General features: G+C 37.2%; 1 protein-coding gene across 2 annotated transcripts in view; it reads left to right on the forward strand.

The window, feature by feature from the left end:
* The first annotated feature begins 1,661 nt into the window (after positions 1-1,661).
* htr4.L (5-hydroxytryptamine (serotonin) receptor 4, G protein-coupled L homeolog) overlaps positions 1,662-12,644 on the forward strand; it is a 233,178-nt gene continuing 222,195 nt past the window's right edge. Inside the window, exon 1 of one of the 2 annotated variants that reach the window (XM_041586219.1) lies at positions 1,662-2,011. The gene's annotated coding sequence lies outside the window, so the exon portion shown is untranslated. The remainder of the gene's footprint in view (positions 2,012-12,644) is intronic. The other variant, XM_041586218.1, reaches the window with a different exon arrangement.

Raw genomic sequence — 12,644 nt, forward strand, 5'->3', positions numbered from 1 at the left:
ATAAGGATATTATAAGTTACCGAGGAGTTTCATGACCATATAAAAACACGAGGCCGAAGGCCGAGTGTTTTTATACAGGTCATGGAACTCCGAGGTAACTTCTAATATCCTCATATTTTACAACTGGGGGTACTTTATTTATTATAATACACAAGTTTCAGTGAGTCATGTGACAGAAATGACATCAGAACTCACCGTTTATAACTGATGACATCAGAACTCACCGTTTATAACTGATGACATCAGAACTCACCGTTTATAAGGATATAATTTACAGGATATTCATGGCTTTTGTGTATTATAAATAAACTACCACCTGTTGCAAAATATGAGGATATTAGAAGTCACCTTGGAGTTCCATTGACCTGTATGAAATTATATATTACACACAATGTATCAGACACCAAAGCTGCTAAAAATCCAAATCCGAAAATCTGTCCAAGTCATGTAGAAGTCAATGGCAGATGCCCATGAAATTGTTCCAAAAAATTTGCAGTTTTTGGCGATAATTTGAAAAAGTTGAGTTTTTGCAGCTGAAATGTCAATGGTACAATATGAATTGCCTCTAGATTTTGTAGTGATGTTTTATTGCTCTTATTTTTCGAAAAAAATTGTTGATGAATAAGGTAAAATTGTGGAAGGGAGTTTGTTTAGTTTTGTTTTCATAAAAAAATGAGATTAATTGGAGTTTTAGTAAATCAGCCCCTAATTATCAATGTTTCAGTCCCACTTGCGACCTTTCTCAAGATATATCAACTGAGACGAAACATTGGCAATTAATATCACTTTCTTTTTCACCACATCATGAAGTCCAGGAGTGCGTCTGTTACTGGGATACTTGTCTATGTTGCATAAAACATCACCCTGGCATGAACTGACGATTTACTGTAGTGTACCACGTATATGGACTATATATATATAGATAGATAGATAGATAGATAGATAGATAGATAGATAGATAGATAGATAGATAGATAGATAGATATATGACCACTATAGATAATGACTATACAATGCTGTTTAAAAACCCACATGTTTAAAAAAAATGTGTAATTATTTAGGGTGAATGTGTTGCTGACTGTAAAATCTGGTGATCAAAGGAAGAAAATCCCATGAAAATTAAGATTAGTTGTGCCTTTAAAACCGAGTTCATGTTTGTCCAATGGATTGTACGAGGTCTAGAACAGTGGAAATTGATAGTGGGATCTTAGGCGTTAGTCTGCAGTAAAATAAAGTACAAACCTTTATAAATACATCAAATGACCTTTAGGTATGGATTTTTCCCTGTGATTGTGATGGTCTGTGTTTATACATATTGTACTCCAAATTGTATGCCTTTTTAATGGGGTAAAATATTTTAGACATGGGATATATACTTATGATTATTTAATCCTCTCTTCACTTTCTATTATAAGCATGAATGAAAGATGCATATAGAGGATGTGATTCATCTGACATTAGTAACAAAGTAATGCTGTAATTGGCTTTGTATCAGAAAGTCCTTCTTAAAGAAAGGGATGTGATGGTGAGCTGCATTCTCTTTAGTTAACAGCATGCTTGTGGACTGAGTATGAAGGCTGGAGGTAGCAATGCTGAGCTTTCTCTGTGTGTGTGATTGGCTCAGCTTCTGAATGAATGTGTATACAGGGCAGAGCTTAGCAGCAAGAGCAGAAGCAGAGCGTGTGTGTTAAGCAAGTGTTTCAGTGAGCAGAGCAGCTTGCGGAGCACATAGGTAGCTCAGTTTGCTCTACAGCCAAAGTCTAAACTTCCCAGACAGAAGCGAGCAAGATTCACAGAAGGGCAGTAAGAGGCAGTAATATACAGGAGGCAAGAGTTTCCATGGAACAAGAGAGATGTGACTTCCTTCACACCAAGGAATTTTGTGCTCTTTGGCTTCTGAAAAAATTCTCCCCCCTGCACTTGTCATCAGGGAATCCACCTAAGGATGCGGACGAGGATCAGCAAGTGCTAACATGCATTTGGGGGTCCTCTGTGCAGACTCACTACAATGGTAAGGACACCCCCATTTCTGTTATTTATTAATTCTGTCATCCTGATTTATAACTAGGAAATTCCCATTTTAGTTCATGTAAATTACTGTAGTGAAAACAGGAGGGGTGAATGTTTAACAGGTGGCAGAATACTAGTTACTGCTTATATAATGTGCTTCTAGAGACATTCTTGCATTGTGAAAAGTTTTTGCAATTTTGTCAAAAAGAAAGGAAAGCCAAACCTAATTATATTTCAGTTTTATTTTAATTAATATAATTAATTAATTAATATAATGCTTTTATTAAATGTTTGGTGTATTGGTTCAGCAGAGGTTAAAATGCCACTCTGAGGACATAAACATGGAAAGAGTAAAGCCGTATATTGCCATATGCAGCTTAATAGCAGAGCTTAATCCTTATAGTTAGGGGGGAATATTGAGCACTAATGGCTTGTGTCAACACTCCAAGAAAATGACAGATCAGATGCAAGAATCATTACATCTTTTACTGCACTGCGATTTGCCGTTTTACTCCAAGCCGAAAAGGCGCCTGGGGGCTGTGTCACAAGGCAGAAACAATAGTTTACAATCAGGAGCTCAGTAAGAGCTCAGAGAAAGAAAGAAAGAAAGAAAGAAAGAAAGAAAGAAAGAAAGAGAAAGAAATTCAACTGAAATTAATAATGTGTACAGTGTGTATATATATATATATATATATATATATATATATATATATATATATATATATATATATATATATATATATATATATATATATATATATATATATATATATATATACACACACAACATGCCTTTGAACTGAATGTGTGCCTGGGTACAGTACATTGGGGAAATATTAAGCCTGATGGAATATTTGGGCAGTGTGTATTTCAAGTACAGATATGGGATCCGTTATCCGGAAACCTGTTATTCAGAAAGCTCGAATTTACGGAAACAGTACCTTGTACTTGATCCAAACTAAGACATAATTAATCCTTATTGGAAGCAAAGCCAGCCTATTGGGTTTATTTAACGTTTACATGATTTTCTAGTAGACTTAAGGTATGAAGATCCAAATTAGATCCATTATCCAGAGACCCCCAGGTTCCGGGCATTCTGGATAACAGGTCCCATACCTGTACCCACTGAACAAATACTTTCTGCTCCATGGAAGCCCCCTTTATATATATATAATATATATATACTGTATGTCTATATACTGTATATAATGAAGAAGGGATTGTTCTGTCAATACTACATATCTTAAGGCTCACCCTAGTGGCCAATCAAAAGTTGCAGGGAATCAGGGAATTTATGTTTGGCATTTTTTCTCCTGATCTATTGGATACTGTTATAAACTGCAGTTAACTACACAGGGTGGTGAATACCGTGTGCCATCTGCATAGGAGGAAGTGCCATTGTCCGGCTTCAGCAGGACTTTCAGTATAAGTGATATGTCACCCGATGTTCATGATGGCAAATGTTTTGCTAACACAAATAGAAAAGGTTTCATTGAAGCCTATGGGATATTTAGCTTTAGCAGCAGCCCAAGATGGCTTATTGGGAAGTTGACCTTTAATTTAACATTTTATTATTTGAAAATGTTTTCTAGTTGTCAGGGTAACTTTCCCCAGCAACCAGAGAGCATGTTGACTGCAAGGAGGCAAATCTATAACTAGAACGGCTACTGTTCAGCTTCCATTCTGACTTTCAAGCTGTTTCTTTTGCTGGGTTGATAAAGCGATCACAAGCAGATCGCTGTCAAGATACAAAAATAAATAAATAAATAAAAATGCAGATTTATTGCACATTTATTGCACAGTGAATACAACTATGTACACATGTTAAATGTTATAGCAAGGCTTAGCTACTTCATGCTGCTGTTTTAAGGTAGTTACAGAAATATTTACATTCCCGTTCCTCTCTTTGGTACCGGGAAGAATTGCTTAATCTTGTAGCTACAAGAAAGCATCAAACAGCAGATATAGTTAGGTCACAGGTATGAAAGCTACAAATCTGCTAATGTTAAATTGATCATACAGAAGAAGATTAGTAGCTGACACTTGTTGCTACCTTAAAATATCATACATTTCTTCTCTCTGGGGCACCATGCCAACATGACCAATAGAAAACAATACAGGATGTTTATAGATGGATACTAATTAGCATTAAACTTTAAAAAACGGAGATCTGCAACCTGTGGCTCTCCTATTGTTGCATAAGTATAACTCTCAGACCACACAACAGTCCAATAGGGTATTAAGAATATATTTGTTAAAACATGCACTTATGATGGCATCTACATTTATACCCCAAATCTGAAAGCAAAGAAGGAGGAAAATTAGCTAATACAGGGTTGTTTTTAACGGCAGAATCTGGTTGATTTAAAAGCAGGCAGAAAGTACTTCATAAGTGCTTAATAATCTGCCATAGCCAAAAGCAACACATACGCAAGTACAACTGAAATTCATTGTATACATATATGTATTTTGATTGAGGTAAAAGAGGGTAGACAGGAGGATGAAGCGATGATAACTGCAGAAGCCAATCGTTGTGCTATGTACTGCATAACATGGGGATCATTTGTGCAGTCTTTATCTCTCTCTCTCTCTCTCTCTCTCTCTCTCTCTCTCTTTCTTTGACATATAGATTTTATGATTGTACAAATCATTCTCTGCTGTTTAACTCAGTCTGGGCCAGTTCAACAACAACATATAGGCTTTGCCAGAGGTTAAGATTTGTAACAAGCTCAATGAAGTGGTCCTTAAACCATGGGTCTGTGCCCATTAGGGCTGCCACCTGCCTGGTTTTAACCCAGACATCCTGGTTTTCGGAAGGGCTTCCGGGTAATAACTTCCTGCCTGATTTTTCAATCTGTACTTGATTGATCAACCAATCACCGATCGCCACATCATTGTCCCTGTAATGTCACCTCCTTGTCCCATCACTACTCCACCCCATGACATCAGAACACCTCAAAAAGAAAGGTTGCAACCCTAGTCCCTACCCTTTAGAGAAACAATGGTTGGGGGTTCAGACTAGAGGCCAAATAGAGTAAAATTTGGAGGAATGCCCATTCAATCCATTTGATATTCTTGGATGCTCAGCTTGTTGGTCTGTTAGGGTGGGATTTGTTTTGCTTAAAGGAGAAGGAAAGGCTAAAATTGAGTAAACTTTATCAGAAAGGTCTATATAAATACACCAGTAAACCCTCAAAGTATTGCTGCTCTGAGTCCCCTGTCAAAAGAAACACTGCATTTCTTTCTTTCTATTGTGTATACATGGGCTTCTGTACCAGACTTTCTGCTTTCAGCATAAACCTCCAGGGCATGGCATGAGCATGCTCAGTTTGCTCTCTCTCCCTCACCCCCTCCCTTGTCCCCCTCCTCCCCTCCCTTCTGTAATCTGAGCCCAGAGCTATGAGCGAGCAGGGAGTGAGTCAGGCAGGAAGTGATGTCACAGCAAGCTAATATGGCAGCTGTATCCTAAACAGACAGAGAGCTTCTAGAGCTGTTTACTCTGGTATGGTAAAGTATTCTACAGAATAAAAGTAGTGTTATAGCTTGCACTATTGTGGCTGATCTATTGGCAATAAATGGCCTCTGTGGCTTTCCTTCTTCCTTAAGAAACATTCTTGAAATTCACACTAATGTTCGGTCCATGGTTACATTTTTAATGGCCTTTACAAAACTATTCCCGGCATTTTTGGTGATTTGAATATCATGCCCGGTATCCAGTTCTGCCCCAACCACCACCCCACTCCAGGACTAAAAAACAGTTTTATTTATCATATAAATATTTCTATTCAGATCTTCACCTATTCATCCTTCAGTCTGTCATTCAAACCATTGCTTGGTTGCTATGTTAAGTGAGACCTTGATGGATACCATATGGAACCTGTTATCCAGAATGCTCGGGACCTGGGGCTTTCTGGATAATCTGGATCTCCATACCTTAAGTCTACAAAAAATCATTGAAATATGAACTGGCACTTTGGGTTCAAGCAGTGTTGTACAAAATGCATGTTGCTCTTAATCCTATGTCACACATTTCGGTTTGACCCCGTATAGTCTGAATTGCCAAATATGAGGGATATGTACACAAGGGGCAGTGATTTTTTTAAATGTACCTTTTCCATCTATCTAGATTGGTAGAAATGCAGTAAAACTTGAAAGACTTGCAGTAAAAGCTTGTTCCGTTCACAGTGCCCGCTGTTTCCCAATATAGACATGCCCCTTGTTCTCTGTTAGTCCTTGTTACTATATATCATTCTCTGACTGTCATAAATGACTACTGTCACATATTTCTAGAGTCAGTTCTACAAAAAAAGGCTTTATCTGCTCACACAATCAGAGAAACTAGTTTGCTTGTTGACCAAATTCATAGCAAGAGGTTTGCAGATTGATATACATTCTTTTTTCCTTTACATTATCCCAATAACTGTGACTGTGATTCTTCTGTGCAGGGGGTATGGTTTTTGCAAAACTTTCCCCATACAGCTAAGTGCCTAGTATTTTATTAACAACACAAACAGCATAAAAGAAATTGGACATATCCAGTACATTCTCTTGAACAAAATGATCTGTATTAACACCGGCATATTAAAGGGCTTTTCAAAAATTCCCAGGGGTGCAGCTCCATTAGTACTTAAAGAGCAATGTGAATGACATTATTTATGTTACCTGAGGTCATGTACCATTCATGTTGGTGAGGGAGCGGCCCGGTTACTGTAGCTAACAAACTGACTAGGACCCAGCCCCTGAAATGAGGAAGTCTGCTCTGATTGCCATATGCGCTCCTTGTGGCATCTGAAAATAAATCTATCATCTATCTATCCATTAACTATCAATTATCTATTTATATACATTTATTATCTATCATATTTCATCTATATATTTATGTATTTATCTATTATCTATCTATTATATATAATATATTTCATCTGTCTACCTATCATCTATATATTGATGCAGCTATCTATCCATTAACTATCAATTATCAATCTATCATCTATCATTTATAAATTTATGTATCTATCCATTATCTATCTTTATATCTATCATATTTCATCTATTTCATCTGTCTACCTATCATTTATCTATTGATCTATCTATCTATCTATCTATCTATCTATCTATCTATCTATCTATCTATCTATCTATCTATCTATCTATTATATATCTATTAGGTTATTTTATATATATTATATTTCATCTATATATCTGTTTGTCTATTTATCATCTGTATCCATAGATGTATCTATCTATATCGATCATGTATTTACTTATCTATCTATAATCTATCATATTTCAACTATCTATCTATCATCTATACTGTAGATCGATGTATCTATTTATCTATCATCTATCAATGTATCTATTTATCATCTATCTCTGTCAATGTATATCTCTCTGTCTTATTTTTATATCTATGACTATAAATGCATATTATGGCCACAAAACCAATCTCCTACAAGAAGTGTATAATTAGAGGATAAATAAACAATTGTTAATCATGTCAAGAAATATCCTATTCAAGTCTATTATATTCAAGTTCCAGGTCATATCTATTTGTCTATCTGCCTGTTTGTGTGTCTACTTGGCTATTGGTCTGATTTACTATGTGTAATAATTTAAATCATTCATGACTATTTATAAAGAAGCATTTTGCAGAGTTATATAAAATAAGTATGGATATATGAATTCAATGAACAACAGGCAGATTGCAACGCTACAAGTGGTTGGCTCAACACTTGTGTACAGACATGATTAGCCTCCATGTCATAAATTAGCAATGCTGCTCAGACACAGAATCAACCTATATATATACACATACACACATAAAGAAATATGATACAAAGACAAAATGAAGTAGGTATTATGAAAGGCATTATAAAGAAGGGAAGAATTTTTGCCCCGAGCAACTGGGAGATATCTAAACAAACGATACTGATGGAGAAGTGACCACTATGTTTGGAAGACATTGCCAACGTAAGAGCTCTTTCTATGAAGACCAGTTGTAGCATAGTGGAAAGGAAACTTTCTAACATGGTAGGGCAAAATATTTGCTATTGCAAAGCTAAAAACGGCAACATAATTTCACCTTCTCATTGACTCCAAATTTAGTGGTTTCTTAAAACAAAACACAGCAAGTTTGCTCATCCCTTAATATGTGTAATTATCAGTAAGATGACTTCATTTGGGTTATTTAAATGTACATTACTGACTGTAGAATTGGGTGATAACATAAATTGTAAATTTTTTACAAAAGCAACACATAATCAAGCATCTTATGGAACATTATATAGGCTGGTGTATATAATCATTGGTCATAAAGCCTGCCTGTTTTTTTCAGGGACACAGTCATGCTTTTGACAATCCTAAATAGTGAGGAATAGTTGAGACTACTTTGCTTTATCAGCTTTTTCCATGTCTGTGTTATATAGACGACTCAAGAATGAACCCTAACAGACTGTCAGCACCTTCCTAGTCCAGTAGAAGCATAAAAACGAGGTGACCAGAGAACATGTCATAGGATACCTGGGATGCTGCCCATAATTTTATTAGAACCTTAGCCAAAGGCTCTTTAAGGCACGCCAATGACATCAAGAGGACTATACTAAACCAGATGTGTGAATAATTGTCTCTAAACCAAACATATGTACTCTTCTGGGACTGCTTGTTAAAGAGCTCTGTTTATATGCAAGTTAAACTTTTCTTGGTGTGACAAGAATAGGCCCGGCCCTGGGTACTGTGCTTCTCAATCTAGTGCTACTGAGGAGTTACTAATGCTTCAGCACAAATGATAACACACAATCACACAAATAATGTGGAATGACCTACTGCATTGCAGTATTTATACAGTATGTATCATTCTAATAGGACGACTCAAGAGAGAGATCAACAGCATCTGGAGAGCTGTAGCCCCTAGTCCCTGTATTTTATATCATAATTATATAAGCTAAGAATACCCTGTTATCCCAATCCGAAGCCTGTTAACAGAATGACATTCTTTTGCATGCCCTTTAAATTCCCTCCCTAGTCTGCTTTGGTTCTCACAATGTCCCATATTATCTCAGTCCATGTCAGTGATTTGTAACAGTTAGTGCCATTTCTTAGCCTTTCTAAATGGGCTTGGGAAAGGTTGACAAGGAACAGTCTCTTGCGCCATTCCCATGGGAAACACTTTACCAAAAATTCTGTATGTAAGGGACAAGCAGAGTTCTTCCTGAATGCTTGTTCATAAAGGTTATAGCTCTAAGTGTTTACACCCACAGGTACATTGCATAAACACTCTGTTAAGCTTTACAGTTGAAGTATGTGGGGCATCCCAGAATGTGGTTTTTGACGTGATGGTAAAAGGGACCATCCAGATGCACATTATATTCAACATTATGGAATATGTTATGTTAACTGCCTGCCATCTGACCTGTGCCTTAACAGTAATTTTTCAGATAAATGCTGTGCACTCAGTTATAGCACAAAGTATGCCTTATTGCCCTAGCAGAGTGTTAATGTGCCTTGAACTGCTTTGCATAACACAAAGTGCAGTCATGCGGATTGCAGTCTTAAGGGCAATCCTAGTGTTTGCCATTTGTCTTATGACTTATTATCCTGTTTCCCACTTTCTGTCTAAGCTAAGAGCGAGTATGGAGCAGGCCAGTCTTACCTGCAGAGCTGTCAACTCCCCTAATTGTATTGGGAGTTACCAGTTTTCCCTCTCTTTTCCCCGAGCTCCCATCACTCTGATGTTTTCCCCCGATTTCTGATGATTTCTAATGATATGCATTCAAAAATTCGGTGTGACTGTGCCAAAAACTATTACATGTACTCAAGAAATAGCTTGCTCAATAAATCTTTTATCTAGTTAAGAACCACCCATGCCCAGTCTTTTCACCAAGTTTAACAGCGTTGGGTGTTACAGTGCAACAGTGCAACAGCATTTGCCTCTTCATTCATTTTGAGGGCTCGTCTGAGAGAGCTGGTTGGGAAGGTAACTAGGAGCAATACAGCCAAGATAGGGTTGCAAAATCTTTTACAGATCTCTCTGCCTTTTTAAAAATAGGCAAGCAAAACACAAGACACCGAGCCTGTAGTGAGTAATAAAAGCCAAGTAAAGAATAATGGGGTTTCATGCTCTATATTTATGTTGGTAGTCAAGGTAACACTCGATGATTTAAATATTGGAGGATGGGAGCACTAGGACCTGTTAAACACCTGACACGTTTGTAACCAGTAATTTGCCAACCCTTGACTCTGGTTTCCTGTTCACCCACAAATGCATAAAAATAATTTGCTTTGTCTGTTTCTATGAAGTATTAACGGTAAGCTCCAATGAATACTGTACAAAAGAGCTAAAGGGTCTCGAGGTAAAGGTTACCATTTTTTTTGCCCCAGGCTTGCTTTAGCTCCGCATAGCTTTACTGACGACATCACTGCTGGAAATAAACAATGACATTAGAGTGGAACATGGCGACCTCTCTCATGTCTTTTGATGCAATGATTTAAATATAAAACAGAATGCTAACAATAAAATATAAGTATCTCTTGCGAATCTAAGATAAATATAAAGAGAATTCCTAGACAGAGCTGAACAAATAATTGTATTTTTTTGTAATAGTTTTGTGTTGTATTGCATTAGTGCAGACAGCTGAGACATAATAATGGCCATGTTCCCTCCAACAGAGCTCAGCTGCAATGCACAAGGCTGGATTCACGGTGAGGAGGACACAGCTGCTTCTTTAGTCCCCCTTGTAAAAATAGGTCCATGAAGAGCCTTATTGAACATTAACACCTTAGTGTCAAAGGGAAGCAGAACATTGGACTGGGCTTACACTAATACATTATTTGCTGTGATGCATAAATGTCAGCCCTGGTCCCCAAATTTATTAACCTCATTTCCAATTTTTAATGTGGGTGGGACCCAGTTACAATTTTCAGTGTGCTGCACAGAAACGAAGTGAAATCATCTTCCTTTGCCCTTGCATTTATGACAGTGCTGGTGCCAATGTGTGGTTGTGTCTAAGGTTATGCCATGGTGTTTAATTGATACATGTTGATTCTTAGTTGAAGTATGTTACTACAGCACAGTATCCCAGTGGCACAACTTGATATTACTGGGACCCACAGCAAATTATTTTTCAGGCCTCCAAAAAGTATAGAGGTTGACTTGTTTTTCCAATATATACTCAAACTGTATATGAATTAGTGACTCGTGGGGCCCCTATACCTCCTGGGCCCTCCTGCAGCCACAGGTTCTGCTTCCTCTGCAGTATCTGATAAGTAACCCACCAGCACACCCTGGCCTCTTAAACAAAGCTAGTCCGGTTCACGGTATGAGGGAATTACACCCTCCAAATTCAATTGAAAAAAGGAATTACCAGCAGACCTCTTTTCAACTACAGCACAGTATCCCATTGGTAGTTTAGCAAACTGATGAAAGGTTATATCCAAACTGCTGGGTAAAACTCTGTCAGGTTCCTACTTGGTTTTTTTAAAACCCACTAAGGTTGTTAAGTCCATGCCCTTTAAATGAACAGGCAAAATTAGGCTTCTCTTTTAGGTAAGATAAATATATTTTATATATTCGTCACCTGTCTGTGTACATCCCTGTTTCTAATGGTGACGTAATGGACTATGAATCCACGTGTGACATGCTACTTAGGATATAAAGTCAAAAGCTGGCACCAGGTTTAGTAGCTCATAACAGCAGGCAGCAACGCAATGTTTCAACAGTGTAAAGCACCAGCAGTCAAGAAAATCGCAAAGTGAAACAGAAGATTTGAGTTATAAAAAGGGTTAGCCTAAGACTTTGGGAAAAAAAGGGTGCCAATGCCAGGATATGATTACATTACATAAATACATTAAAGGTCAGTACAAAGACGTCTTTGTGATCTTTGATTTAAGTAGCTGCAGGAAACACACAAACACAGTTGTTTTATGTTAAAGTAATGGAAGTTTCAATAAGCAAATGAAAGTGGTTTTTCCCTTGTACAAATAAAGCGATGTAGACATACGTTAAGTTTAAATAAGTACATTGTTTAACATAAACTACTTACAGTTTGTTTTTGAACCTTGGCATGTATATACCCTTACCCATGATTAAGGGAAGTGCTCCCGAAAAACGTCAGGCGATGTTGGTCTGTGGCCTATTGCAATGAACCATCATCTTTTATCCGGAGTGCAGCCTTTCCTTTGCTCTAGTATACCCTAACCTAGCTTGCTTCTCTATTGTTATATATACTGTTTCTATTATTTTTAAACAACATTTCTGTAAGCCTTGACAAGCACATGATCATAGGGAACCACAAAGCCTTGTTTGACCATATATAGAGTAAACAATACACAGTAGTACAAGACCTATTTATAAACTTGAGTAAATGACTTACAGCCAAAACAGAGAGTAAAAAGTGAAGTTGCAATTCCTGCAATCACTTGTTAAAAAGAACCAGTTGTAGTATTTATAAAGGAGTGCTTCGTAATTTATTGCCCACCATAAAACAAATCATGTTACCTAGGACCCATGGAGGAATGATTTGCCCCCTGTCTACATTGTTTCCTTAAAAGCATCTCAACTGAACCATGGTGAGCTATTGGCCTCTCCCCTGACCTTATGTGGGGAGTGATTTGAATGCTCATTCTCTAACAAGCTTATG

This window comes from Xenopus laevis, chromosome 3L (assembly GCF_017654675.1).
Source record: "Xenopus laevis strain J_2021 chromosome 3L, Xenopus_laevis_v10.1, whole genome shotgun sequence".
Lineage (NCBI taxonomy): Eukaryota > Metazoa > Chordata > Amphibia > Anura > Pipidae > Xenopus > Xenopus laevis.